The sequence below is a fragment of the Mauremys reevesii genome, linkage group 23 (assembly GCF_016161935.1).
Source record: "Mauremys reevesii isolate NIE-2019 linkage group 23, ASM1616193v1, whole genome shotgun sequence".
Taxonomy (NCBI): Eukaryota; Metazoa; Chordata; order Testudines; family Geoemydidae; genus Mauremys; species Mauremys reevesii.
The window spans coordinates 47,731-73,884 of NC_052645.1; the positions used below are offsets into that span (position 1 = coordinate 47,731).

The following is a 26,154-nucleotide window of genomic DNA, read 5'->3' on the forward strand; positions in this document are numbered from 1 at the left end:
GCTTAATCCTCAAGGCCGAGCACAAAAACTTTCAGCCGGGAACATTTCGCTCCCTTCCCGCCTCCGCCCAAGCGGCAAGGGAGAAGCGGAGGAGACACGCCGGCTCAAAGACGCCTCCCTCCCACTTCCCTGTACGCTGTGCAAAGCTCTTGGCCTGCCTCATGCCTCGTCAGGAAAGCACGGCCATGCGGCCCAAGCCTGAGTCACGTCCGCGGCCTGGCCCGCCCCGGCTGACGGCCGCGCAGAGCCACGCGAGTCAATGGCAGGTCGAGTCGGGAGCCTCGGCTCTTTCCCCTGACAGCCACACACACAGCGCTGCCTAGCGCCCCCAGAGCCTCCCTCGTGTTCTCCCGCAGCAGCCACCTGCCGGGGTGGTGGGAAAAGGGGACCTGGAAGCACTGCAGCCTCATTCCGGGACAGGAGGCCCTCGCCACGCCCAGGCCTGCCTCTTGCCTTCAGCCCAGGCAGCCAGAGGTGCCGGGGAGCTCCCTGGCAGGCCGCTTCGCCTCAGCCACCTCTTGCCTCATGGCCTAGGCTCTTGGGGCTCTGCTGGTCACCGGCTCGCTTGAAGGCCCAGAGGGAAAAGAAACAAGTGCACGTGTAGCAGAGGATGGTTTCGATCCATCGACCTCTGGGTTATGGGCCCAGCACGCTCCCGCTGCGCCACTCTGCTGCTTCTTCACACCCTCCCCCTGCCACCTAGCCGCCACAATCCGGATTAGTGCCTTACACGCTCTCGTGCTGGCAGGCAGATGCGCAGGCTGTGCCGGGGGGAGGGAAGGAAGAGGGGGGGCTAATGTCAGGGTGTCCCCCTACCTCCTGCTCCTGCACCCCGCTTACCCCATCTTCCATAGAGCAGGACTCAGGAGGGAGAGAGCTTGCAGCAGCTGGGGTCTCAGCAAGCTGATCTAATTAACAAGGCAGTGTACTTAAGGGAAATGCGCATATCTCCCTCCATTCCTGCTGCCTTGCAGAGTGAGAGAGTTAACCCTTGAGGGCTCAGCCAATTGCTAGTTCATCATTTAGCAGTAAGGGAAATATCCCACCCTCTGACTCCTCTACCTCAACCAAGTTTCACAATCATCATCACTGTCAAGTATCAGAGGGGTAGCCGTGTTAGTCTGGTTCTGCAGAAGCAGCAAAGAATCCTGTGGCACCTTATAGACTAACAGATGTTTTGCAGCATGAGCTTTCGTGGGTGAATACCCACTTCTTCGGATGTGTATCAGTATTAAATTGTTTGTTTAAAACTTATACTCTGTGTGTGTGTGTGTATACACACAAACAATCTTTTGTCTGGTGAAAAATATTTCCCTGGAACCTAACCCCCTCATTTACATTAATTCTTATGGGGAAAATGGATTCGCTTAACATCGTTTCGCTTAAAGTTGCATTTTTCAGGAACATGACTACAAGGTTAGGTGAGGAGTTACTGTATAGACTGCTAGTTGGAAAAGCGAGAGGGGAGAGCACAGACTGAGTGGTTAGGCTTTGTATACTGAATAAAAGAAGGAGTTTTTTCAGTGTACCAGAAATCTAGTTATGAGGAAGGTTAGATCTAATAGCTTTATTTAGAAACTTGCATAACGCTTAGGTGCAGATAGTCTGGTTTTCTTTTGGCTGGGATGGGTTTTGAGTAAATCATTAGTCTGCTTGGTTTCTTTCATAATCTGAAGTGGATTGAGCATCTAAATCCTTCTACTCCTCCCCCCTCCCCCCCAAATGTGAAGGGGAACAACCTCAACCTTTTGTCTTATTCTGCTTTGTAGGAGAAAGATGCTCTATTTAAATAGTCATGATCCATTTAGGTTAATTCTTATGCTGAATGGCGGGTAGGAGAGGGTATAAATCATTGGAGACTCTTGCCCCACTCCCTGCGTGGCCTGTGTTTTTCTTTGTTTTAAAATGAGACTGTCTAGTTTTTATGTAAATATATTTGGGGGGTTTCACTCATATTTATATTGCTATGAATTTCATGTGCTCTTGTCTCACAGCAGACAGGGGGGAAAAGCCTGTGGCAATGGACTTTGCAAAATTATAGACTAGTGATTCTCAACTTGTGGCCCAATCGGCAGCTGCGGCCGATGTGGCATCCTCAGGGCCATACAGGTAGTATATAGTGTGTGGATTCTGCTCACATAACACAGAGAAAGTTGCCTATACAGCTCACAATAGTAAATAGGGTCAGACCAGAAGATATCTTCTTTCCACGTGGGAATTGTGCAGGGAGAAACAACAGACCTAGTGCAGCTGTGTTGCCACTGCCTACTAGCACTGAAATGGTTCACAATGCTTTGGGTCAAGTGGCACCAGTTCTAAAAGTAAGGGTGATTTAGTGCTGTGGTTCTCAAACAGGGGTATCCAATGGTCTTCCAGTGGGTACATCAACTCATCTAGATATTTGCCTAGTTTTACAACAGGCTACATAGAAAGCACTAGCAAATTTGTAACAAATTAAAATTCATACATTGATTTGTTTATACTGTTCTCTATACTATACACTGAAATGTAAGTACAATACTTATATTCAAGTGATTTATTTTTATAAATATTGCATCTGATTATGTAAGCCAGTAGTTTTTAAGTGAGGTAAAACTTGGGGGTATGCAAGAGAAATCAGACTCCTGAAAGGGGTACAGGTGTCTCTAAAGGTTGAGAGCCACTGACTTAGTGCAGGTACCACCGGTAACATAGAACCCTGCAAAAACTTCTAGTGCAGATGAATTTGAGAGCAAGCCGGAGAGAAACAGCTGTGGAGCATGCTAGAAAGGGTTGACCTGTCTGCATTGTCTGTGCCTGACTGGCTGTCATGTGGCACAGAGGAGCCTGTGAAAGGTATGGCAAAGCAAGGGGTTTGATTAGTTGCTAGGAGCTCCACATGCTAATCAGGAGGTGTGTTTCTGTAAATAGCGACATAAACATCTTCTAATGGCCAGTCTTCTAAAGCTGTCTCAATTGTGCTTTAATGAAATGGGAACCTGGTTTTAGATTTTTGTTCTTTAATTCGCTGGGGGTGAAACCCCTTGTATGAAAACATTCACCATGGGAATAAAGCTTGTGCACATTAGCCTGGGTGTGTAGCCGAGCACAGCTTTGTTAAGACCATACTTTCAGGGATCATTTCTATAGTTTGTAACTAGAGAAGTGTGGTTAAAAGTGTCTGACCTTGCTAACCACGATGAGGAGTTAAAGTGTTCTTTTCTGAGCATGAAGTGCGTGGACAGTGGTGCCTTAATGCATCTGCTGTCTGCTATTGATGACTGTTCTTGCTTTCCTTGTGGGAAGCTGAGAAGAAGAGAACACAAACTGAGTGGTTAATCCTTATAAAACAAATTTAAAAATAAATGTTTTGGGTTTTTTTCCTGTTATCTGAGCTTGTTTAAAGCTGTTGTTTAGTGGCAAGTCTTAATTTCTTTTAGTAGAATTTGGAAGAAAAGTAAAGGTAGTGTGAAAACTGGTGTTTTAAAGGTTTCTAATTCAGTTCTTACTGAAAGTTTTTTAAATTTTCTTTATGCTGCTCTCTCTCTCTTTTTTTCTTGTAATCTATTTCAGAATTTAGGTAGGGTCCTGTGTCTGCACCTTCTCTTCCTTTTCCATTTGTCTCTCTGCTTTTCTCTTCTTCCCTTCCCATTTTTTGGGAAGCCCCTATTTTTACTTCTCCTGCTCTGGCAGGGGGTACGCAGTTTGCTCTTGGCCCCAAGCCCATCAGACAATCCACACAGGATCTGAGAGTTGCTGTCTCTTGGCCGTATAGTGGGTAGAGGGTTCTAAAGCTGTGTCAGGGCATGTCTACACTACGGGATTATTCCGATTTTACAGAAACCGGTTTTTGGAAACAGTCAAGTGAATGCGGCCACACTAAGCACATTAATTTGGCGGTGTGCGCCCATGTACTGAGGCTAGTATTGATTTCCAGAGCATTGCACTGTGGGTAGCTATCCCATAGTTCCTGCAGTCTCCCCCACCCATTGGAATTCTGGGTTGAGATACCAGTGCATGATGGGGCAAAAACAGTGTCGTGGGTGATTCTGAGTAAATGTCGTCAGTCAATCCTCCCTCCATGAAATCAACGGCAGATAATCATTTCGCGCCCTTTTCCCTGGATTGCCTGGGCAGACGCCATAGCATGGCAACCATGGAGCCCATTCAGCCTTTTTTTCACCGTCACTGTATGCCTACTGGATGGTGCTGACAGACGCGGTACTGCAATGCTACACAGCAGCATCCCCTTGCCTTTTGCAAGTTAGCAAAGATGGTTATTAGCTATACTGTACTGTCTGCTGCTTTGCTAATTGACAATGATAGTTGCAAGTTATACTGTACTGTTTGCTGCTGTCATGCGTGCTCTCGGCTAGCTTCAGTGAGGTTGACTGGGGGTGTATGGACAAAAATAGGAATGCCTTCCTAGATCATTCTCTTCTTTAAGTTTTGTTCTAATGGAAAGGCAGTCCTGGCTAAACTATCAGGCAAGCCTACTAAAGAACTAGAGAAGCAAATGGCTGCTCTAGGTCAGAGCCCCAGACATCGGGCAGAAATGATGAGCTGCATGCCATTCTAGGGGGTGCCCCTGCAACAACCCCACCCATTGCTTCCCTCCTCCCCCATCTCTCCTGGGCTACTGTGGCAGTTATCCCCCCATTTGTGTGATGAAGTAATAAAGAGTACATGAATTTGAAACAACACTGACTTTATTGCCTCTGCAAGTAGAATTCAAAGGCGGGAAGGGGAGGGCAGCCTCCACCTGCTATGATATTCCAGGCAGGACTGAATCTCCATTAGACAAAGCTTAAAGAAGAGAATGACCTGGGAGTTATTCCCATTTTTGCCCAGGCACCCCTGGCCGACCTCACTAAGGCCAACCAGGAGCACTCACGGGACGACGATGACAGATATCAGTCCTCCCATACCATCTGCCCTCAGGAAGGGAAAGAAAGGGGATGCTGCTGTGTAGCACTGCTGCACCGTGTCTGCCAGCAGCATCCAGTAGACATACAGTGACATTGAAGAAAGGCGAGAAACAATTTTTTTCCGTTTGCTTTGGGGGGGGGGGGAACATATACCCTGAACCACCCGTGACAATATTTTTGACCCTTCAGGCTTTGGTAACTCACCCAAGAATTTTCTTGACTAGCTTCACCTCTGCACCAACTTGCACTTTTCCTATGTGAGCCTGGCTAGCTCAGTTGGTAGAAGCAGCAAAGAGTCTTGTGGCCCCTTATAGACTAACAGACGTTTTGATATAAACGCGTAGTGTTGACTGGGCCAGAGAGAGCAGCAGGTTTCCCCTGTTGTTTCCTGCTCTTGTTTTCTTGACTAGTTTCTCCTCTGCACCAAGTTGCTCCTATGCTTCATGAGCCTGACTAGCTTAGTTGGTAAAGCATCAGACTTTTAATCTGAGGATCCACAGTTCAAATCCATGGTCAGGTGATAAACTACTCATGAAGATCTTAAACTGTCTTTCTCACATCCTCTTTGATGTTACTTTTTCTCTGCAGGATTTTCCCTTTCCTCAGAAGGGCCTTTTTCTGTGTGGGTTTGAAGGGGCAACTTCCTGACAGCCCCTCTGTCCTTGCAGCCTGGAGGAATAAAGGCCTCTGGGCATAGAGCATGTTCCTCCCCTGCACACACACACACACACACACACACACACACACACACACACAGAATATCCCTAAGGAATTAGAATCACCTGCTGCCTTCCCCTGTCCTGCTGGATCCCCAAATGAAGATGCTCTTTAGCTTAAACCCATGTCCCCTCTTTTCCCAGTGCCCCTCAGTCCCAACCCTCAGTCCCTCCTATGCTCACTGCTCCTCACTCCCAACCAGAGCCTGCTCCTCTTCACCCTTCTCCTCTGTCCCAATGCACAGCCCCCTCCTATTCCCAGTGCCCCTCAATCCCAACCCACGGCTCCCTCCTTCCCTCCAGCAGCAGGTGCTTCAGACCCCCTCAGGAAGATTTTCTTGCAAGGTTTTGTGTATGAGTCTGCATGTGGATTTTACAGTATGTTGGAAATAGGTTGGGTTGCTTGCCGAAATGATCACTTTTGGCTGGTGCTGGATTCCCAGTCTCCATGTTACAGGGGCAGGAGAAATAAAGGGTTGTTATCCTTGTTGTGTGAATCGAGGGCAGTACAACTGTGCTTGGCAGACCCCGATTGAGGGACTCACCCTCAGTTCAATAGCACTTGCTAGGCAGGCGACAGGGGTTCCAACGCCAAGTGGGCCAGGGCTTTAGTCCCAATACTGAAATGTAGATGTCAGACCAATGTTAGGGCAGGGGGGTTGTGGAGGGATGAGTGAGTCCTTAGACAACATAGTGAGTATGGGGCCTTCTTATTTCTTGCCTTTTCCACCCAGGCTGGCAGGTAAACTGTACAGAGGCACCTCTGGGCTTGCACTGACTAAGGACAACAGCTGTGAGTGGGATGCAGAGAGGGGATGGCTCATGTTAAAGGACTTTTGGTTGCTGGACTTACGAACCGTAGGGAGAAGGATACTGCCCAGCTTATCTGGGGGATGGGTCTTTCCCTCGTGGTTTATGTTTATGTGTTGGGGCTGCTGACATGACTTCTGCTAACCCTGGGCTTACATTGCAGTGTAGACATACCCTGAGAGGGCATCTAGACTGTGAGAAAATCCCACTGGCCCGGCTGGCCTGGATGAGCTGATTTGGGCTCCTGGGGTTCAGACTGGAGCCCAGGCTCAGAGACCCTCACCCCTCGTGGGGTCTCGGAGGCTGGGCTCAAGCCCAAGTTTCTACGCTGTAATTTTATAACCCTGCAGCACAAGCCCCACAAGCCTGAATCAACTGACCCAGGGTTTGAGACTAGTGACGTGGGTGTGTTAATGGCAGTGTAGACATAATGCTGGGCTATGTCCACACTGCAATGAAACACCCCCGGCTGTCCCGTGCCAGTGCAGGCTCCCAGGCTAGGGCCCTGGGATGGTAAATTTGCAGCGTAGGCATCTCAGCTCGAGCTCAATATTGGGCTCTGGGAACCCTCAAGGTTGGGAGGGAGTTTAGCAAGTGAAAAAGGTAAAATGGCAGTGGAGTATTACCCTGGACTCAATGGCAGTTCTCCATTGGTCTGTCTGCTTTGGGGCAGGGACAATAACACATCCTGCTGCTTTCGTTATTTCAAAGGGAGGTTTAGGATTTTCATTCTCACACATGGTGCACAAAGGAGGACTCAACCCTCCATGCAAACTAAATGAGCTGCCCACAGGTTCTGGCAGCCACAATGAGCCATTCTGTGTGAGAGCCCAGACCTGCCCCTGTCCCAAAGGGAGGGGGTCATCTGTGACAGGCTCGACCACTGACCTATCAGCTCTTAACTCCCAAACTTTAAGTAAGTCTGTTATCAGTGCCTGTGAGTATAATTTAAACAACCATACTGGGCTGGACCAAAGAGCTCTGTGTTTTGTCCTCTCACAGTAGCCAATACCAGGTTACCTAAGAGTTAGTCAACAAGGCATCACTGGGAATTGAACCCAGGATCTCCTGTTTACAAGGCAGGTGCTTTAGCCAGCTAAGCCATGGTACCTGCCTGTGTCAAAAACACACTGTCTGCCCACACCTGACTCCCTGCCAACCCCACTGGGGCCTGAAAAGCTTTGCTTGTTTTTGGATTCTGCAAAGCAGAGGAGCAGGTGACGTTTTCCTTGCAAGGTGTGTGTGTGTGTGTGTGTGTGTGTGTGTGTGTGTGTGTGTGTGTGTGTGAGAGAGAGAGAATCTTTGGCCAGGTCTGCACTACAAGGTTACTTCAGCATCATTATATTGCTCAGATGTGTGAAAAACACACAACGCTCCCTCGGTCAGCAGTTTTTGGCTGGTGCACACACTGCAATACCACGTCTGGTGACAAAATTGCCCTGTTTTGGTGACAAAATAAAACCACCTCGACGAGAGGCCTAGAGCTTTTTGCAGAAAACTTAAAGTGACAAATTGTCAGTGTAAATGCTGCTGGTCATTACATCACCATATCTGGTTTCCACCAGTATCCCACCACATCTGCCGTGAACTCACCTACCCTGCATTCCTGCTATAGAGGCTGGGTCCCTCCCCTTTCATAGCTCCAGAAAGTTCTGACAGCTGAGCCACTATCTATACCGGGATTAGCTTGATAGAACTGCATTGCCAGCCTAAGTAATGTAATTACACTAACCTAATTTTGTAGTGTAGACCTGTCCAAAGAATCACACACACACCTTGGGAGCAAAACTTCATCTGCTCCTCTGCTTTACAGAATCCAAACACGAACAACACTTGTCAGGGCCCAGTGGGGATTGGCAGAGAGTCAGGTGTGGGCAAACACAGCATTTTAAATAACAGTAGGTATCCTGGGTTAGCTGGTTAAAACCCCTGTTTTGTAAACAGAAGATCGTGGGTTCAACTCCTTGTAGTCCCTTGGGAATGGCTTTTGGGGCACCTGGTATTGGCTACTGTCAGAAGACAAGATTCAGAGCTAGATGGACCTATGGTTTAAATTACACTCACAGGCACTGATAATAGAGTTACTGAAAGTTTGGGTGTTAAGAGCTGATAGGTCAGTGGTCTACTCCCCTCAATGTGGTTTTACCATTTCCACTTGCTAAACTCCCTCCCAACCTCTATAAAATTACAATGCAGACATATGGGCTTTAGCCCAACCTCTGAGGCCCCATGAGGGGCGAGGGTTTCTGAACCCAGGCTTCAGCGTGAACACAAATATCTGCACCACAGTTTTTAGCCCCTCAGCTTTAGCTCCAGGAGCCCAAGTCAGATGACCCAGGCCAGCCCTGCTGCCATCTTTATCCCAGGAGAGATGGACTCTAAGGGTACGTCTCCATTGCAATGTAAGCCCAGGTGTGGCACGCTGTGCTCAGAGCAGCACCCTGCAAGCCCCATATTCACCACTCTCATATAATGATGAGATGGTTTGTACAAAGTCTGCCTGGTGAGGTGTCATTTCAAAAGTCTTGATCTGTTGAACATTAATATCGTGTTGGATTGTGTGTGCTCGCATTGGTTGGGAAGTTATGAAGTTTTGCTCTGTGTGTGTTACTGAGATATGTTATGAGGTTGGGAAATGCCCCCACCAGCCTTTCAGGTGCGACAAGGGAGGAGCCAGACTCGCTGCTGGCCCATTGAAGGGATCCACACTCCCAAGGACTATCCCAGGAACCGTGTACAATGCAGACTTCTCCGAGATAGCACAGACAATGGACACTGCTTGACTCACATGGTAGCAAAGGAGCTTCCTAGCAAGTTGGAAGAAACTATGAAAGAGGGGAAGAGACATCATGACTTGGCCTCTCTCCCCCACAACTCAGCAGCTGGAAACACACCTGGAGGACAAAGACTGGACTGAACTGAATCAGAAGAGAATAATAACAATAATACTTGCAAACCAAAGTCCCCAAACAGACTAGTATTGGTTTCAGCAGAAAATTGTCAGTTTGGAGAATTTTGTTTTCTCAGTCAGACCTTGCCAAGGGAATCAGGGAAAAAATGTTTGAGTTGCCTCCTTCAGAACAGCTCAGCCTAGACACTAGCTCTGGTTCACTGCTCTGGCCTTCCTCGGGTTGAGGTATTTTAATAATTTGGGGCCGTCCCAGGGTGTTTGGGGGAGATGATGAGGATGTTCCCTTTTGAGATAAAAACTAAGAAATACAGGACTAGAGAATTTTTTTTAAAGAAATCTGGGATTTAGACATTTTAGACATGGGGAGTTCTGAGTTTCTGAGAAGGTTTTTGTTTGCAAGAAGTAACATTGTTTGATCTGTCATTGTACCAAAGGGGGAGATGGTTGTCTACAAAGGAGGGGTGAAAACTAAAAGCATTGCAGGAAGATGGGATTCAAACCCATGTGTGCAGAGCACAATGAATTAGCAGCCCATCACCTTAACCACTTGGCCACCTCATCTGAGCTGTCAAGAAAGAGATAGAAGGAGAAAGCTAAGGCCAGCAGAGATAGGGACAATAAGGAGTTTTTAAATACTAAGCGGAAGCAGGGGCTGAATGAGCTCCCCCCCTCACATCTAGTGAGGAGCTGGGGGAAAGACTTCAGGAACAGACCGTGTTTGCACAGACACACCTACTCTGCCTAGGTGTGCAGCATGATGGGGCCGCTTTCCCAAAATGACCAGTTTCGGCTGGTGGTGGGTTACAAATCACTTTAGGATTGAGTGGCATTAAATGTTATTATCCTTCCTGCATGAGTGAAGGGCAGCAGAACATACCTAGCCCATCCAGATGGAGGAGTAGGTGAGTAAGGAATAACTTTTATTTGACTGCATAGAAGTGATTGAGAACATCACCCTCAACCAGTGATTCCCCAAACATTTCACACTGTGCCCTCGTATCCATGGCTGTGGCACCCTTGAAAACCACGGTTGAGAACCGGGGCTGGGAGTGGGGCTGTTGCTTGCTGGGGAGAGAGTGCGGACAGGGTTGAGGGTCGAGGCTGGGCTGGGAGTCAGGGGCCCAGGCTGAGGGTGGGGTTGGGGAAGAGCTGGGGCAGAGTGGGGCTGGGGGGGCTGAGTGCTGCTGCCCCATGAATTTGCCTCTGTGTCCCCTAGGAGTCATGCCCCACATTTTGGGGACCACTGAACCCTACTCGCTAAGCAGGGGCTAGTGATGACAAAGCCCAGGAAGGGAGAACAAGTGCGGGAGCCGAGCACTGGAACCATAACCCCCACTTCTGTCTGTGGCTCCGCCTCCTTCCACACCTTCCACCCACGGCCCATCCACTGTCACCTCTGTTCCACCCCTTCCCCACTGGCCCCACCCTGTCACTCCTTTACCCCTGCCCGCTGTGGCGAGACCAGAGGCGCTCTCTGCCCCTGCTGCAGCCCGGGCCGTGGCAGGGAGTGGGAGCTCCTCCAGCCCTGGGGCTGACATGGGAGACTTTTCCAGGGGCCCAATTTGGCCAGGGCACCTAGTTATTGGCCCCACTGTCTCCTTGGCGATGCAAGGTTTGGGAGGCTGAGCCCCGAGCCTCCATTATGAGCCGCCCAGGCTACCTCTGCTCAGTGGGTGGCCAGTCTCCCTGTGTCTCTGCTGTTCGTGCTGGGGAGCCTGGCCGGCCTTAGGGGTGGGGCCCCCAGCAGCCGCCCAGGGCTCCAGGGGTCAAAGGGCACCGTGTGGCAGTGCAAAGATGCTCACTGCTCTCCCCTGCCCCAATGCTCCTCCGTGGCCCCATAGAGGGCTGGGGGGAGCGAGGAGCAACACTATGTGCTCCATGCGTCCTGGTCACTTTCCCCACCTGGGCTGTGCTGTGAGGGGAGCATCAGAAGCTGTTGCTTTCTGCCCTCCCCTGATACAGCCCGGCTGAGGAAAGTGACCTGGATGCAGGGAGCTTGGATGATGTCGCTTCTCGCCCTGCCCCTGCAGCCCCTCGGGGTGCCCAGAGGAACAGCATCCCAGGGAGGAGCAGGCAGCAATTCCAGCGGCTCCATGTACACAGGTCAGTGTCCCCACGTGGGTGCAGGGGTTAGGGTGAAGGGGGTGCAGGAGCAGGGCAGTGGCTGGTGGCACAGGAGGGGAGTGTGGGAGTTAAGGGCAAAGGGGACACAGCGTTGCGGTTAGGGCACAGGAGGGGGCAGGAGTTAGGGGTGAAGGAGGCACAAGGGTTGGGAGTGCAGGAGCTAGCACTAAAGGGGGAGGGGGATTGCCCAGGGGTGATGGGGAAGTGCCAAAGTACAAGTTTTGCCCAGGGCACCAGTTCCCCTAACGCTGGTCCTTGGTCACATTTCTTGCTGGGAGAGGGAGGGGAGAGAGAAGAGGCGTTTTCTCTCTGTTTCTTTCCTCTCCATTTTCTGCTCCTTTCTTCAATTCCAGAAACCTCCCTTGTGTTTCAGACTGTGCAGTGACGCCCTCCCCGCCCCAGGACTCTGGTGCCTTTGGAGCAGAAAGATCCCAGGAGCTGAGGGTGAATCCAGGGGTGAGTAGCTGGCAGGAAGGAGCCCTAGCAGCTCTTCTGGGAGCGCAGGGGAGGAATGACTCCCCCCTCTCTAGATTCTCCCCATGGGGCTCTGGGGAGCAGGGAGGGTTGTGTGATAAATTCCAGCCAACTCCCCCTTTGTTCCAAGCCGAGGGATGTCTCAGCTCTGCACGATCCCCTTGGCAGCACCAAACAAGGGATGTTTTCCACTGGCGAGGAGACCCCAGCCAGGGACTAAAGGCAGCCCCAGACTTTCCCTTTCTCCCTTCTGGGAAATCAAGTTCAAGTTTTTACAAGGAGCTAAGGAAGCCTCAACCCCACATCTGAATTAATGTCACATTTCTCACTACCTGACAGAAACAAATGTCATTTCAATCCCACGTGAGTCCACTTCAGTCATTCCTCAGCTCTAGTCCTTCCCCCTCCTGCCTTAGCTTAGGGCATTGCGCCACCCGGTGGGCATTTCATTTCCCTCCTCAGTTTCACACAGAGAGACAATTTCCTTTGCACAGATCCATGAACAGCAAAACCTCCCTGTGTCTCTTGTCTGAGCCAGGGCATTCAATTCCAATGAACCCTTCTCTCCTGCAATGGCGATGGTCAGACAGAGAGGACGTGACCACCTTCAGCCCTGACAGTGAGATATTCACTCTTCTCTTTCTTCAAGCTGCTGCTGTTATTCCATAAAACATGAACCATAGAATAAAAAGTTGAGTTTACTCCAGGGTGAGGAAAGAAAGGAGCCACCAACTCCCTGAAAAATCTCAGTGCCCCAGAGAAAACCTGCCCATTATTGGAATTACTGATGTGCTGGAGATATGTTGGGAAAAGGGACTGTCTGAATTGCCAAGGCAGGAAACAAACAATCTACAGCAACATCATTAACCACAGACACACTCTAGCCATGCTCCAGCCACTGGGGAAATGGGCAGGAATTCTTGCTGTTCAGCCATGGCCACACGTACAGAGCTGCACAGCAGTGAGTGTGCTGGGGAAGCTGGTCTGAGCAAACCATTGGAAATGACCCTTCAGTGAGAACAGAACGAGTGTGTAGAAAAGCCCCTGGGTTAAGTGGTTGTGGCTGAGGGCTTAGGGAGCTGGACTAGGAAACCAGAGGTGTCTTTCTGTGGCAGTTTGATTCTTGCCAGCTAGGCTGTGTGGTGTCTCCATGGCTGTACTTTCAGTGTCTGATCACCCAGGGAGCCAAGTCTAGATGTGTTCAGAGGCTAAAGACACGTCAACATTTCAAACTCCCCTGCAACATTGCTGCTGCAGCTCAGTAATGGAGATGCTCTAGGCCAGGTTTTCTCAAACTTCTTTTCACTGCAACCCCCTTCTGCCAAAAAAACTTACTGCTTGGTCCTGGAAAGAGGGACCAAGCCCCTCCCACACAGGGCAGGGGGGAGCCAAAGCCTGAGCTCCGCCCAAGTGGGGGAAGGGCAAAACCAGAGCTTGAGGGATTCAGCCCTGGGTGGTGGGGCTCAGACTTTTGACTTCAGCCTCAGGCCCCAACAAGTCTAACGCCAGCAGGTTTCCCTAAGCCATTGCTCAATGGGCATCTTACTAGATTGCCAGCTGCCTTTCAACTGCAGTGTGGAGACTGTGTGTGTGTGGGGGAGAGATAACGTGTATGTTGGGCAAGAGTGCGGGTGTTGAGTTAGGTAGTCGTGTAACTTTATTATCCCAATTTTAAATAGGTAGCAGCTAGGCTGAGAAAGGAGAATTTACTTGTTTTAGGTCACACAGGCAGGCAGTGGCAGAGTTGGGAATAGGACCCAAGAGCCCTGATTTTCAAACTAACCATCGGATCTTGAATTTCCTACATTGAATGACCTGAATAAAGTGCTCTCAGATGAGCTCCAGACCAACAACAGTGCACAGTAATTATTCAGCAAGTATTTGAGGAGAACTGCAATGTTAGAGAGAATCATGAACTGCTCAGAGACAATTAATGCAGAGAAGCAGCAAAATTCATCAAACATATGACTGGTTCTGACGTATTTCCTTGGTCTTCAAAGAGAACAACAAGGACCTGAGTCTCCTCCCTGTCAATAACCCCCTGCTCAGCCAATCAGGGTAGAGACTGAGGATGAGAAGCTGAGGGTTCTCACCAGAGAGCCCAAAGGATGGCCCAGGTCACCAGTGGGGATCACTGCCCGAGCACTATTTCAGCCCCACATTTTTGGCTGGACCTCCCAGAGTGGGAGCTGCCGAGCACTCCCCCGCAACACACACACACATAGACACACACACACACACCTCTCTCCTGGTGTTGGGAGGGGAACAGGAGAAAGGACAAAGAAGCAAAGAGAAGAAGAGAAAGGAGGGAGGGATGGAGGAAAAAGTGACACAAAAAGGACAAACTCAAATGTCCCGAGTGATGCTAAGTGACAATATCCCAGGTGCAAAATAAAATTCTGCCTCCTTAAGCTCGTGTTTTCCATGCCTAGAATTCAACTGTCACCAGATGGATCAGACTGAACAGGTTTCAAACCTCAAGGAGGCTCTTACCTTCTAAACAGGGATGGTTGTTTTCTAGTAAAATCAGGAAAAGGGAAGGAGAAAACTCAAAAGAGGTTCCTCCTGGCGCTCACATATGTGACCCCGAATACTCTCAGTCCTCAAAGAGAGACCTGTAGAAGGAGACTTGCTGAAGCAAAGCAACAGGGGTCTCTGAGGTTTCCCTGGCCCCTCGCCCCAGTCCTGCCTGGCTGATGTCAGCATCTCTCTGTGAGGTCACCACCTCCCCACCACCTTTGACCAATAGTCTGAGGTCCTGCAAAAAGCCTTTGTGATGTCACTGCCACACCCCTCCCTTGCTGGGCTAATGTCCTGCCCCTGCCCAGGGACTTTGGAGGTTTGAGCTACTCCCTGTGGATCTCCCCACTCAAGGAGCGTTCGTTCTAGGAAGCAAGCTGGCTAGACAGTAAAACATCAGCCGCTGCTCCCAATACTACACTCAGTTTTTCAGAAATTTGTCGACTTTATGGCCAGAAGAGACCATTAGAGCATCTAATCTGACCCCCTGCATATCACAGGCCTCCTGTATGGCACAATAGCTACTTTTTGGGTAAACACATTCCAGAAAGACATCTAGTCTTCATTAAATGACATCAGAAGATTGTGAATCCACCACTTTCCTTGGTAGCTTGTTCCTGTGGTGAATCATCTTTGCTGTTGAATATTTGTGCCTTAGTTGTAATATGAATTTGTCTCTTTTCACCGTCCAGCCATTGGGGCTTGTTATGCTTTTCTCTGCTACATTAAAGAGCCCTTTAATAGCCAATCTTTCTCTCAGTAAGGCCCTTCAACACTTCAATGAAGTCACCTTTCAATCTTCTTTTGATAAGCTAAACAGGTTGAGCTTGTTCAATAGCTCCCTAGAAGGCATTTTTCTCCAGCCCTCACAACATTTGGTGGCTCTTTGCTGACCCAGCTCAATTTCACAACATCTTTTCAAATGAGGACACCAAAACTGGAGGCAGTATTCCAGTATCAGTCTCACTGATACTGTGTCATCTCCTGTGACGTTATTGACATAATCTGTAACTGTATAGCTCACCGTTGCGACCACTGTTCTATATTTGCAGCCAATATTATAGAAAGGTTGTCGTGTAAGGGGTCTATGGAGAGGTTATGATTGGCTGATTATAATGATGCTATCTCTAGATGTGTATCATTTTTGTAGTTGACGTTATGAATATTGGCTCTATGCTGCCTGTATTTCAAACTTGTGCTCTGCTTCGGGAATACTCCAGCCAGACAAATTGGTGTCAGCTCTGCCTAGCCTGCTTGATGGCTCATTAAGGACCATCAGCTATACAACTGGCCCACTGAGAGAAGTCAGATATGCCTTGTGACTCAGCAAGGTATGCAGGGATCTGCCCTATGGACAGAACTTTAAAGTTTTTCTATGCCACGTGCTGGATAGAGTGTCCTTGGGACAAAGAAAGCAAAAACCACATGGCAAGAGACTATAAAGGCTGATGCCTCATCTCCATCTTGTCTTCAGTCCTGCTTCATACCCCTGGAGGGACTTTGCTACAAACTGAAGCTCTGTACAAAGGACTGAATGACCCATCCCAGGTGTGGATGGACTCCAGAGACTTGATTTCAACCTGCAGTTTATTCCATCACTGCTACAAGCCGGAACCAAGGACTTTGCCATTACTGGATGTGAAGGGTTCAAATCCATGTGCAGTTTATATAACAACCTGATCTATGGATTGTGCCAGCTCTTTTCCAGAGCCAAAGTCAGAGTATGGTCAAGGGACCAGAGGCCCTAGCAAATCGTGATCAACTAAGAAAGCTGGGGTAAACAGAAAGCCTTGCCTGCTAAGATAGGCCTGGTCAGCAAATTGCCAGGTGTTGGAGCTAAGAACTAAAGAATTGTGTCTTATTCAGAGTTGCAAATTGAGCAAAGAATCCCTTTTCCTTTTCTGTTAATCTCTTCTGTAGAGATGTTCTTCCCACAGATCCAATCTTGAGTTTATGAGAAGTAGGCACATGTCAGTATAAGATATGGCATCTTTCCACTTCCCTCCCAAGAGACCAATGCCTTGCCTTTAGACACACAGAAAACAATCTTTATTGCCATATGCTTTCACTGGTTCTTTGCTTTAACCCCTAGGAATGTACCTGTTGGACAATCAAAAAGAGTTGCTCCTTTCCTATGGACCTCAAATCAGAATTTCAACATAGATATTTTATACTACTCACATTTTATCAAATTATTCATTCAATGTTAACTTGCTAACTTGAGACCATGGGTGGAGACATTATGTAACCTGTTAACCATTGGCTACTGTGCTATCTTGTCTTGGTGCAGAACCTATCCTGGGGTGTTGAACTGCCTACCCCGTCACTTTACCCTGCCCATGGAAAATCTATATATTCTATTGTAATCAATTGACTGACAGTGTCTATGAGCCTAATACGCAAGGTGACACTCCGCCAGCGCTGTGTGTAATAAACTCCTATTCTTGACCTCTACACTGTGTAGATTATGTCCCTCACAGACACCTGCTGAATAAAGAGGAGATTCAGCATACAGCACCCAGTGGTGCCTGGCTGAATCGTCTCCTCTCCCGCAGCTTAGTGATCTTTTGAGGAAATGGAGAAGACTGCCTCTACCTAGCTGTACATTGCTTGCAAAAGAAACAGGTCTTTTTGGTGACAAGTGTTGAAAGGAGCCATTAGACGAATGTGGAGACAAGAAAACATCCCCTAACTGAACTTGCATCTGTGGATGCTGAAGCCACAACACAGAGTGCTAAACGCTATATGACCATGGCTGGTGTCAGAAGAGTCTCTACCAAAGCCTTTTTCCACCAGAAGGGACCTCTCTGTGCACAGAACTCCTGGTAGTGTGATGGCTGCAGGCAGTGGAGAACTCTATTTTGGCATCTCTTTGTCGATGAACATCTGCAGTGGCTGTTAAAAGGCCTCTGGATAGTGGTCTTTGGGAAGAGCTGGCTGAAGAGCCTTCCTAGTAACCAGGAAATCCTGGCTTGGCCTGACAGTTCTTCCTTGCTGAACCTAATGTCTCTGTTGGCTCCTTTTTTGTATCTCTTTTCATAAAAAGAAAAGACCTGTCAGCAGAATCCTTCTAAGTAGTGGTTCAAGACAGAGAGCCTTCCTTGCAGCTAAGTCTTGGTGCCATGGGGCATGCCTCACTGCAGTGCCTTCTGTTGGCCATCCTGGCAGTGGCTCTGGTCCCCAGTGCGCCTTCATCTAGTGGCGTCTGGCTGCCATCTGTTCTATCATTAGGACCCATGTCGCTCTCAGGACTTCAAAGTCCTCTTATGGACACAGCCCTCTGGCTGTGCCCCCTCAGTGTCTCCCTCCTTCCAGGGGCAGCTGTCCTCTACCCAGACACTTGCCTCAGTGGCCAGCTGCCAGTCAGGAGTGTAGCCACCTGTGTCAGCAGCGACTGAGGCAAAGGGTGCACCTCAACCCCTGCCATCTGTTTCTCTGGACCACTTCCCCACAGACCTAGCACCTTCCTCCGCCTTTGTATCAGGGCCTCAGTCTGGCAGTAGTCGGCCAGGAGGTCACTCATGCTCCCCTTACCCACCCAGCACTACTCTGATCATGGTGCCCTTCCTTCAGGGCAGCCAATCCTCCCTCCTCAAACTCCAAGGAGTGACTGACTCTTGCTGTGCTGAGCACCCTTTATATATGGGCTGCTCCAGCAAGCCTTCTCCTGATTGGCTCTCCCAATAAGCCCTTTCCTGATAGGCTGGGTTCTGCACAGCCTCTGCAAGGCTGCCTTAATCTTTCTTCTGCTTGTTTGGGGCAGCCACCCCACCACACTTGGAAAGCGGCAAATGAGAAATCTAGAGCTGAAGGAAAGGTGACCATGACTCAGAACTGAGCCGAGGTTGCTGCGACTGAAACACAGATCACTAACCACTATATGATCACAGTGGCTGGTGGGAGAAGCACATGTTAGAAGCCCTCTGTCAACTCAGCTGTGGCTTGCTGTGCACGGAGAGCCAGACACCTCAAGGTCTGCAAGTCTTGAGGAAATGGGAACGTCTGTACTGGAATTTGCAGGTGTTATCCTGAACCATCAAATGGAACAGTTGTAAACCCTTTTGCAAGGCAGGCACCATGGCTTAGCTGGCTAAAGCACCTGTCTAGTAAACAGGAGATCCTGGGTTCAACTCCCAGTGGTGCCTTGTTCTATAGCTTTTGTCTCCTCTGCTCACATTTTCCTGTGTCTTTCTAGGAAACAGAAGAGACCTCTCTTGGTATCCAAGTAATTGCTTGCTAAGGAAAAGGCTTCTTTGGAGAGAAGCATTGGAAAGAATCAAATCACAAGCCTGGAGCTGATGAAAAGGCTGCTGTGACTGGCATTGGCATGGCGGTTGCTTCGACTGCAATTGCTGCAACATGAGAGCCTGTGCCACACGTCCTTGTGATTTGCTGGGGATGTCCACACACAGAGGTTCCGCCGAAGTCGCAGGACCAGCGGACCCTTCGCAGGCATGCCGCCGAAGGCAGCCTGCCTGCCGCCCTTGCGGCGACCGGCAGAGCACCCCCCGCGGCTTGCTGTCCCAAGCACGCACTTGGTGTGCTGGGCCCTGGAGCCACCCCTGTCTGTGGGGACAATTTTTTCTGGCAGGGCGGACTCAGTGGGAAGATGCCTCTCTGGCCAGCCCTGCATTTGCTCAAAAAGTCAGCACCCAGCACTTTGCTGCAGGCCCAGAGGCCTTTCTTCCTCCAGACTGTGAGGCCAGTGGACAGGTGAGAGTGCACCTTCAGTCCCAGGCAGTAAAGGGCCCTTCCTAGGAAAGGCCATGTCCTGAAAAGGAAAGACAAAAGTCAAGGAGAGTCCTCCTGAAACTCTCTAGGGAAGTCAGAGAGGAAACTGTTTCTTTGCCTGACCAGGGACTCAAACCCTGGACCCTCAGATTAAAAGTCTGATGCTCTCCCAACTAGGCTAGCCAGGCTCACATTTAAAAAAAAAGCAAATTTCGTGCAGAAGAGAAACTAGTCAAGAAAAACGAGGGCAGGAAACAATACAGAAAACCTGCTACTCTCGTTCTCTTAGCAGTCCTAGCCCCAGCCTGCTCCTCCATTTGGAGCCCTGAGGCCATATTCTTTTTTTCATTAAATATCAAATCCAGGAGAAAACACAGTTATACAAAGCAAAACGAAATCACAAACAGAAATGTCATTGGAAATACAGAAATAAAAAAGGAAAATGCAATTCCCATCACTTTATCATATCTGGGCCATTCCTGTATCGAGAGCACCTGCTAAGGTCCCTGTGTGCTTACGAGAAACCTGGAGGAACTCATACCACAGCCTGAACATGAAACTCAACTGCTCCCGGGTGCCGCAGTAAAACCCTTTCCCTGCTGTGACGTTGCACTCCATAGGATTTTATAAAAATATGCTAATGAGTGTGAATATAAAGTGACTGGACTATGCTTCATGCCAAAGGTCTCTTGTAAGGTATCATTACAAAGCTTATAATCTACTGAGTGTGTTCATCCTATTTGTATGAACCGATCATTCTTGGATCTGAAACTAGAAATATGAACTATAACTCTGAGGTCCTGTTGTAATGATGCAAAGTGTGGGCCATTAATAGTGGTTTGGACTCTTGATGGCTCCCATTAACCAGGACAATTGACTGGAGATGGCTCTGTCCTGCACCATCCCTGAGTCAGGCCAGGAAGAATGAAGGCTTGGGGGGGTCTCACAGGACATGTGCCCATGTCCCCTGGTACAGGAATCCATCTTAAACCTGGGGCTCTTCCTCAGGAGAGAGAGAAAAAATTCCTGCCTTGTACCAAAGCTGTATAAGGGGGTTGAACTGAACAAACATGGCTGCAGTCATGAGACATCCCCTAGCTACCACCTGAGCTGGAACAAGGACTATACCAGGAGAAAAGATTGGGCCCAGACAAGAAATAAGTCTAGTCTTTGCAGATGGGACCTTTCCCTCCAGTGCTGGAGGATTCACCCTTCTCATCTACCCTTGTCCCAAGCAGCACAGCGGGTGGGAATCTTAAATGTACAGAGGAGACTTAGGAGCAGAAACCCCCCCAGACCTTCCATGCAATTGGCACTTGCCCCTCACTGAGCAGGATTGAAATTCCTGCAGGGAGACTGCTGGGCCACATCCCCTCTGGGCATGAGAAAAACAGCAGGGTGAAAAGAACTTGGATAAGCTGGGGATTGAACCCAGGACCTCATACATGCAAAGCATGTGCTCTTCCACTGAGCTACATCCCCAGATGGGGGCATATGTGCTAGAGGTTACACTCAGAGCCCTCTTGTTTCCAGAGCACCTAGTGGCCTAAGAGCAGCATAGGGGACACATTCCCTGCTCTGAGTCCAAATCTGCTGTCCTGGAGGCTGCTGGTTCTTAGGGGTCACTTTGCAGCAGGGCCAGATTCTATATGTGGGGCAGAGAGAGTGGGTGCCCTGGATTCAGGGTGCAGAGATACCTCAGCCCTCTCCCCAGCATTGGGTGGGGGTGCTGCCACCCCCTGCTGGAAGGTAATGTGTTGGGGGGGGGCGCTGTGAGTCGCTCAACACCTGACCCTGGTGGCAGAAGTGCTGTGGGGAGCTCCAGGTGTTTCTAGGATCTGCTCTTTCCACCTGCCTGTGAAGTCCAGCTTTCCCCAGCACATTCACTGCGGTGCAATTGGGTCACTGTTTCCATAGCTGCACAGCAAAGAATCGCTCCCAGTTTCCCTTCTATCTGCGGCAGGATTAGCCTGTGTCAGTGGTTAATGAGGTGGCTCTTGTTGATCATTGTGATTAATTCCCCACCTTGACAATACACACCGTCCCTTTCCTATGCAGATTCCCAGCACCTCAGTGATCCTGGTAGCAGGGGTTGAGTCCTGAGACTTTCACGGTTCTTTCCCCCTCCACCTGGAGTGAACTCAGCTTTTCCCCCATCCCAGACAATCCATGAAATAACAACAGGGGCATAAAGACAAGGGTAGGGAACATCTCACGGCCAGGGCTGGATGTGTCCAGGGCCCCCTGTATCCATTGTTTCCATGGAATTTGGCCCCTGCTTTGCACAAGGGACAGAGAAGATCTTGCTGTTCCTGTGTCTGTGCAAGGAAAATTGTGCTTCCCTAGGAAGAGAGGCGGGAAATGGCCCCATGGTGGGACGATATCCTCCAGGATTAAGGCGGAGGACTCAGGCTGAGAACAGTTTAACCCCACTCATCTGGGATTTAACAAATTCTCTTCCATGGAGACACTGGGAACTTGTGACATTGATCTAGACTCTGGGGTTCGGGCTGCTTTAACTCTTGGCAAAAACATGAACTTGATTCCACAAAGAGAGAGACGAGAAGCCTGAAGCTGACTTTAGTTCCAGGCTGGGGTCTCCTGAATGGTGGGAAACATCCTTGGCTGCTACCCAGGGACAGCAGCTACAGGTGACATACCAGGGCTGGGATGTGAGGGGAATGTTACATGGACTTTATCATACAGGCCCCATCCTGCTTCTCAGAGCCCACAGGCGAGAATCTAGAGAAGGACAAGTCATTTCTCAGCTGAATTCTCAGGAGAAGCCGGTGGCCGTCCTTGACCAGAGACCAGGGGAGCAACCACGGCAGTTCTGCGGAGAGCTCTGGCTGCCAGGGGATCCAGTTAGGAGAGGAGTGCTGGGAGCTCTGGAGGCCAGACCAGTGGGGCGGTCTCAGGAGTCAGAGGTGGCTTTGCCAGTGGGAGGCGCTAGGTCACATGTTGGTGGGGTGGTGAAGCAGGGACTACAGGATGTGAGGCTGGTTAAAATGAAACAGCACAAAAACCCTCCCCTTTGCTCCAGCTAAAGGCCCTACTTTAGCCTCTCCTTTCATAAAAATCTCCATATCTACCTTGGCCTCAGAACCCCCCTTTCTCCCATGGGTATTTTCATGGTTTCTTCCTTTTTTCATGGTCTCGTACAAATATTTTTTCCATCAAAATGATCTAGTAAATTTTAAATGAGAAAAACAATCAAACAACACATCTGTCTCTCCTTCACCAGACATGGTCTGTGTCTGAATTTGTCTACAGAACAGTCTAGGCAGGCAGAGTCACCCCTACATTGACTTCCCATCAGGCCGGGACTTGCACCCAGCAGTTCTTGGGGCCGTGGGACAGAACTGAGCTTCACTGGCAGCAGTGAGGAGGACAGTTGGGACTGAGCTGTCTGGGAATATTTTAATCCTTATCTAATTTTCAGAGGATTCAGTCAATGCAGCTTCCACTTCTCCATCTCTCCCAAGGAAATGATGTTTCTGTGCAAAGTACCCAAACCTTTTAACAATAAGAAGTGAAATGAAATGGCCACATGATGGCAACAGAACCTAAGAAATTTGTTAGTCTCTACGGTGCCACTCGTACTCCTGTTCTTTTTGAGGATACAGACTAACACGGCTGCTCCTCTGAAACCGAAGAGATGAGAAGCCATGTTCTTGTTCAATGTGCATTGAAGCTGAAAAGGGAGATGTTTCCTCTTTGATTCCTAAGCCCCCAACTCTAATCCAGTAAACACCCCTTTCCTCCCACAGCCAGGACTAAAACCCAGGAGTCATAACTTGTAGCCCCCCTTAACCTTCTCTCTGTGAGGAAGAAGAAGCTCTGAGACCCCTGTGCTGTCCCCTTGCCACCCTGTCTGGGCTGCACTTGAAACCCAATGAGGTTTCCTTGGGGAGTTTTGAATCTTGCTCCCAGGAAGGGTGTAATTTTAGGAGCAGTTTCCAAATAGTGCAATTAACCAGCCAGAAGGGGCAGCAGGTATCGGTGTAGGAGCCATTGAAATAATCACAGCAAAGTAGTTCAGGGAAACTGTTATTAATGAAGTGTGAGTGAAAGGTGAGAATCTGATGGTGTCAGTGTCACACTAGAGGGCACTGAGATGGTTTTAAATTTGTCATCCAAACCCAGCCACCACCTCGCACATGTTTTAACCTCTTCTTCTCTTACCGTTGCTCCTTATCAGGGAAGGGGAGAGAGCAAACGAGCAATAGAAACACAGACCTAGTGACCGGAGCAAACATTTATTTGCTCCTTGCTTGGCTCTGTCAGTTATTCGGGTACAAACTCACCCCCCACCCACGGTCTGGGCTGGGCTCAGTGGGCAGGAAGAGCTCAGCTGTCAGTGGCACTTGGGGAGCTCGGGACATTACTGGGAGCTGCTTGAACGTTTAGGTGAAAACCACCTAAACACGGACACAAGGTCTAGGCTGCAGTAACTCATCTTGCATCTGCGGCTGTTGAAGCTACAAGGCAGAGGACTAAGTACAACATTTAAACTGATGTTTGACCTCAGAGAATAAAACAAATGTGTCTGTGAAAAGAGGGGAGTCGAGTTCAATCCCTTGTCACCATCAATGTGCAAACCAGGAACCTGTTGCTTTGCATTCCTGATGTGTCGCCATCATGTGGCTATTCTCAGAGACTTTAAGGTCAGAAGGGACCATTATGATCATCTAGTCTGACCTCCTGCACAACGCAGCCACAGAATCTCACCCACCCACTTCTATAACAAACCCCTAACCTATGTCTGAGTAACCTATTCTGTCTCAGTCCCTTTAAGTAAAAAAAATGTGTTTTTTTCATAGAAACTATATTTTCCTTGTAGAGACTCAGGGGCAGATTAATCTACAAAGGGAAGGTGATTCCAAGGCAGTTCTGGAGGAGAAGGGAATGTTTTCAGCATCACTAAATTATTTTGTTGTGCCTCACAGAGAGAGAAAGAGAGAGAGAGAGAAAATAAACCTATTAATTTGAGCTACTGACACAGTTCACAGCATGAAATACAAAATTTTGTGTTCAATGAGTTGTGTTCATTTACATAATCTGAAAAATATGTATTGGGCAATGCATGAAAACCTCACTGCATTGAACAACCCACCTGATCTAGTCAATGTACTACAGAATATTTAAAGTTAAGAAAGATGTGCTTATAAATTAACATGTGCCATTTACAGACGCACAAGACACAGAAGAAACTGAATTATTTGAGCTACTAAAATTTCCACTTTCTCACAGTATTTTAGTTCTCAAGGTTGTTTTAATTTGCTTATTTTTTGGAAAAGAAATAGAGAAAGAGCACACTGAAGTCAGTGGAATTAGCGCAGTGAGGAATTAGTCTCATTATTTGTCACTAACAAAACCTTTGTTAACAGAGTTAACTTTGACTGTGACTATCTCTTACCTTCCAGAACATCGAGTTCAGTAAAACTCAAACTCTGGAAAAACAGGGAATACAGAGTGAGGTGCATGCCCAGATAACCTTAGCTCTGCCCTCTAGAAGAGAATCCCTGATAGCATATGAGAACAAGGAAAGGTTTGGGGACAAATTACAGCTACTTCCCAAGAGATTGTTTCTTTTGTAATTAATTGACCTGGCCCCATCCATTGATCCTGGCCTGGTGTCTGGCCATGGAATTTACTGTTTTTATCCCAGCATATTTGTAAAGCAGTTTCTTATTAAAGCTCCTTTATTTTAGGTTATACAAACAGGTCACTTCCCAGCTATTTCAAGGAGATGGAATTTTCCTGACCCACAGGAACAAACTAACATGCTCAAGATCACACATTCCTTAGGAGAAAACAGGGGAAAAAACAAAAACCCACCAAACCGTTGCTGTTTCTACCCAAATGATCAATGAGACCAGAAAGTGAGACTGTGCAATTAACTGTCTGGTACTACACTGACTCTGCAGTTACTTGGATGCAGACACACCCAGCTCTACGGTTGGGAAACGTACAGAGACTCTGCTGCTGCTCATGAACTAGCAGCACATGACCCCTGAACAGCTGCCCTTCGAATGTATCTGAAGTCACAAGGAACAACCATCTGTGTTATAGGAAGGCTGCCATTTATTAGAGCCCCAGTTGATGCCGTGTTCACAAACAGAGTATTGAATGTGTAACAGGGAGTTTTGTAAATCTTGGTTATTTTAGTTTTGTAACAGGCTCCTGTCCACCCCCAGTAGACTTTTCAGTCCCAATGGCAGCTTACTTACAAATGTAATACAGACTAGTCCATGCCTCCCAAGTGGATGTAGTTCTTGTTCTTCTGCACATTGTAGCCCATGGAGGCCAAGGACCTGCAAATGTGTCTTCATGTGCCTTTGTTTCATTGATGAAAACAAACCAAGACACTCAGAGGATTGAAAGTGATTTCTGCGGGGGGACGTTTGCTAGGTGGTTATGCAGTTGCACAGGACACCAGTAAGTGTGTCCATTCATTTCAGGAATCCTATATAGTAGAGCTCCTGAGCATACTAGGCCTGGGCTACACTAGGCGTTTAAACCGGTTTAGGGCGTAAAACCGATTTAACGCCACACCCATCCACACTGAGAGGCCCTTTATATTGGTATAAAGGGCTCTTTAAACCGGGTTCTGTACTCCTCCCTAACGAGAGGAGTAGCGCTAGTATTGGAATTACCATATCGGATTAGGGTTAGTGTGGCCGCAGATCAGGTATTGGCCTCGGGCGGTATCCACAGTGCACCACTGACCACTCTGGACAGCAATCTGAATTCGGATGCAGTGGCCAGGTAGACAGGAAAAGCCCGCAAACTTTTGAATATTTCCTGTTTGCCTAGCGTGGAGCTCAGATCAGCACGTGTGGCGATGCATTTAAAAATCAAAATAAAGAAAGAGCTCCAGCATGGACCATGCGGATGTGATTGCTGTAAGGGCAGGCAAATCCGTTCTATCAGCGCTCCGTTACAGAAGATGAAATTC

General features: G+C 48.6%; 4 non-coding genes across 4 annotated transcripts; 2 read left to right on the top strand and 2 right to left on the bottom strand.

The window, feature by feature from the left end:
- Window positions 1–601: 601 nt before the first annotated feature.
- TRNAM-CAU lies at window positions 602–673 on the bottom strand. The gene has a single exon. It is a non-coding gene; the product is annotated as a tRNA-Met (tRNA).
- A 2,425-nt stretch (window positions 674–3,098) lies between these two features.
- LOC120389508 lies at window positions 3,099–3,315 on the top strand. The gene has a single exon (XR_005590980.1). It is a non-coding gene; the product is annotated as a small nucleolar RNA U3 (small nucleolar RNA).
- Window positions 3,316–18,533: 15,218 nt separating this feature from the next.
- Window positions 18,534–18,607, top strand: TRNAT-AGU. The gene has a single exon. It is a non-coding gene; the product is annotated as a tRNA-Thr (tRNA).
- A 1,996-nt stretch (window positions 18,608–20,603) lies between these two features.
- On the bottom strand, window positions 20,604–20,675 carry TRNAA-UGC. The gene has a single exon. It is a non-coding gene; the product is annotated as a tRNA-Ala (tRNA).
- Window positions 20,676–26,154: the final 5,479 nt, after the last annotated feature.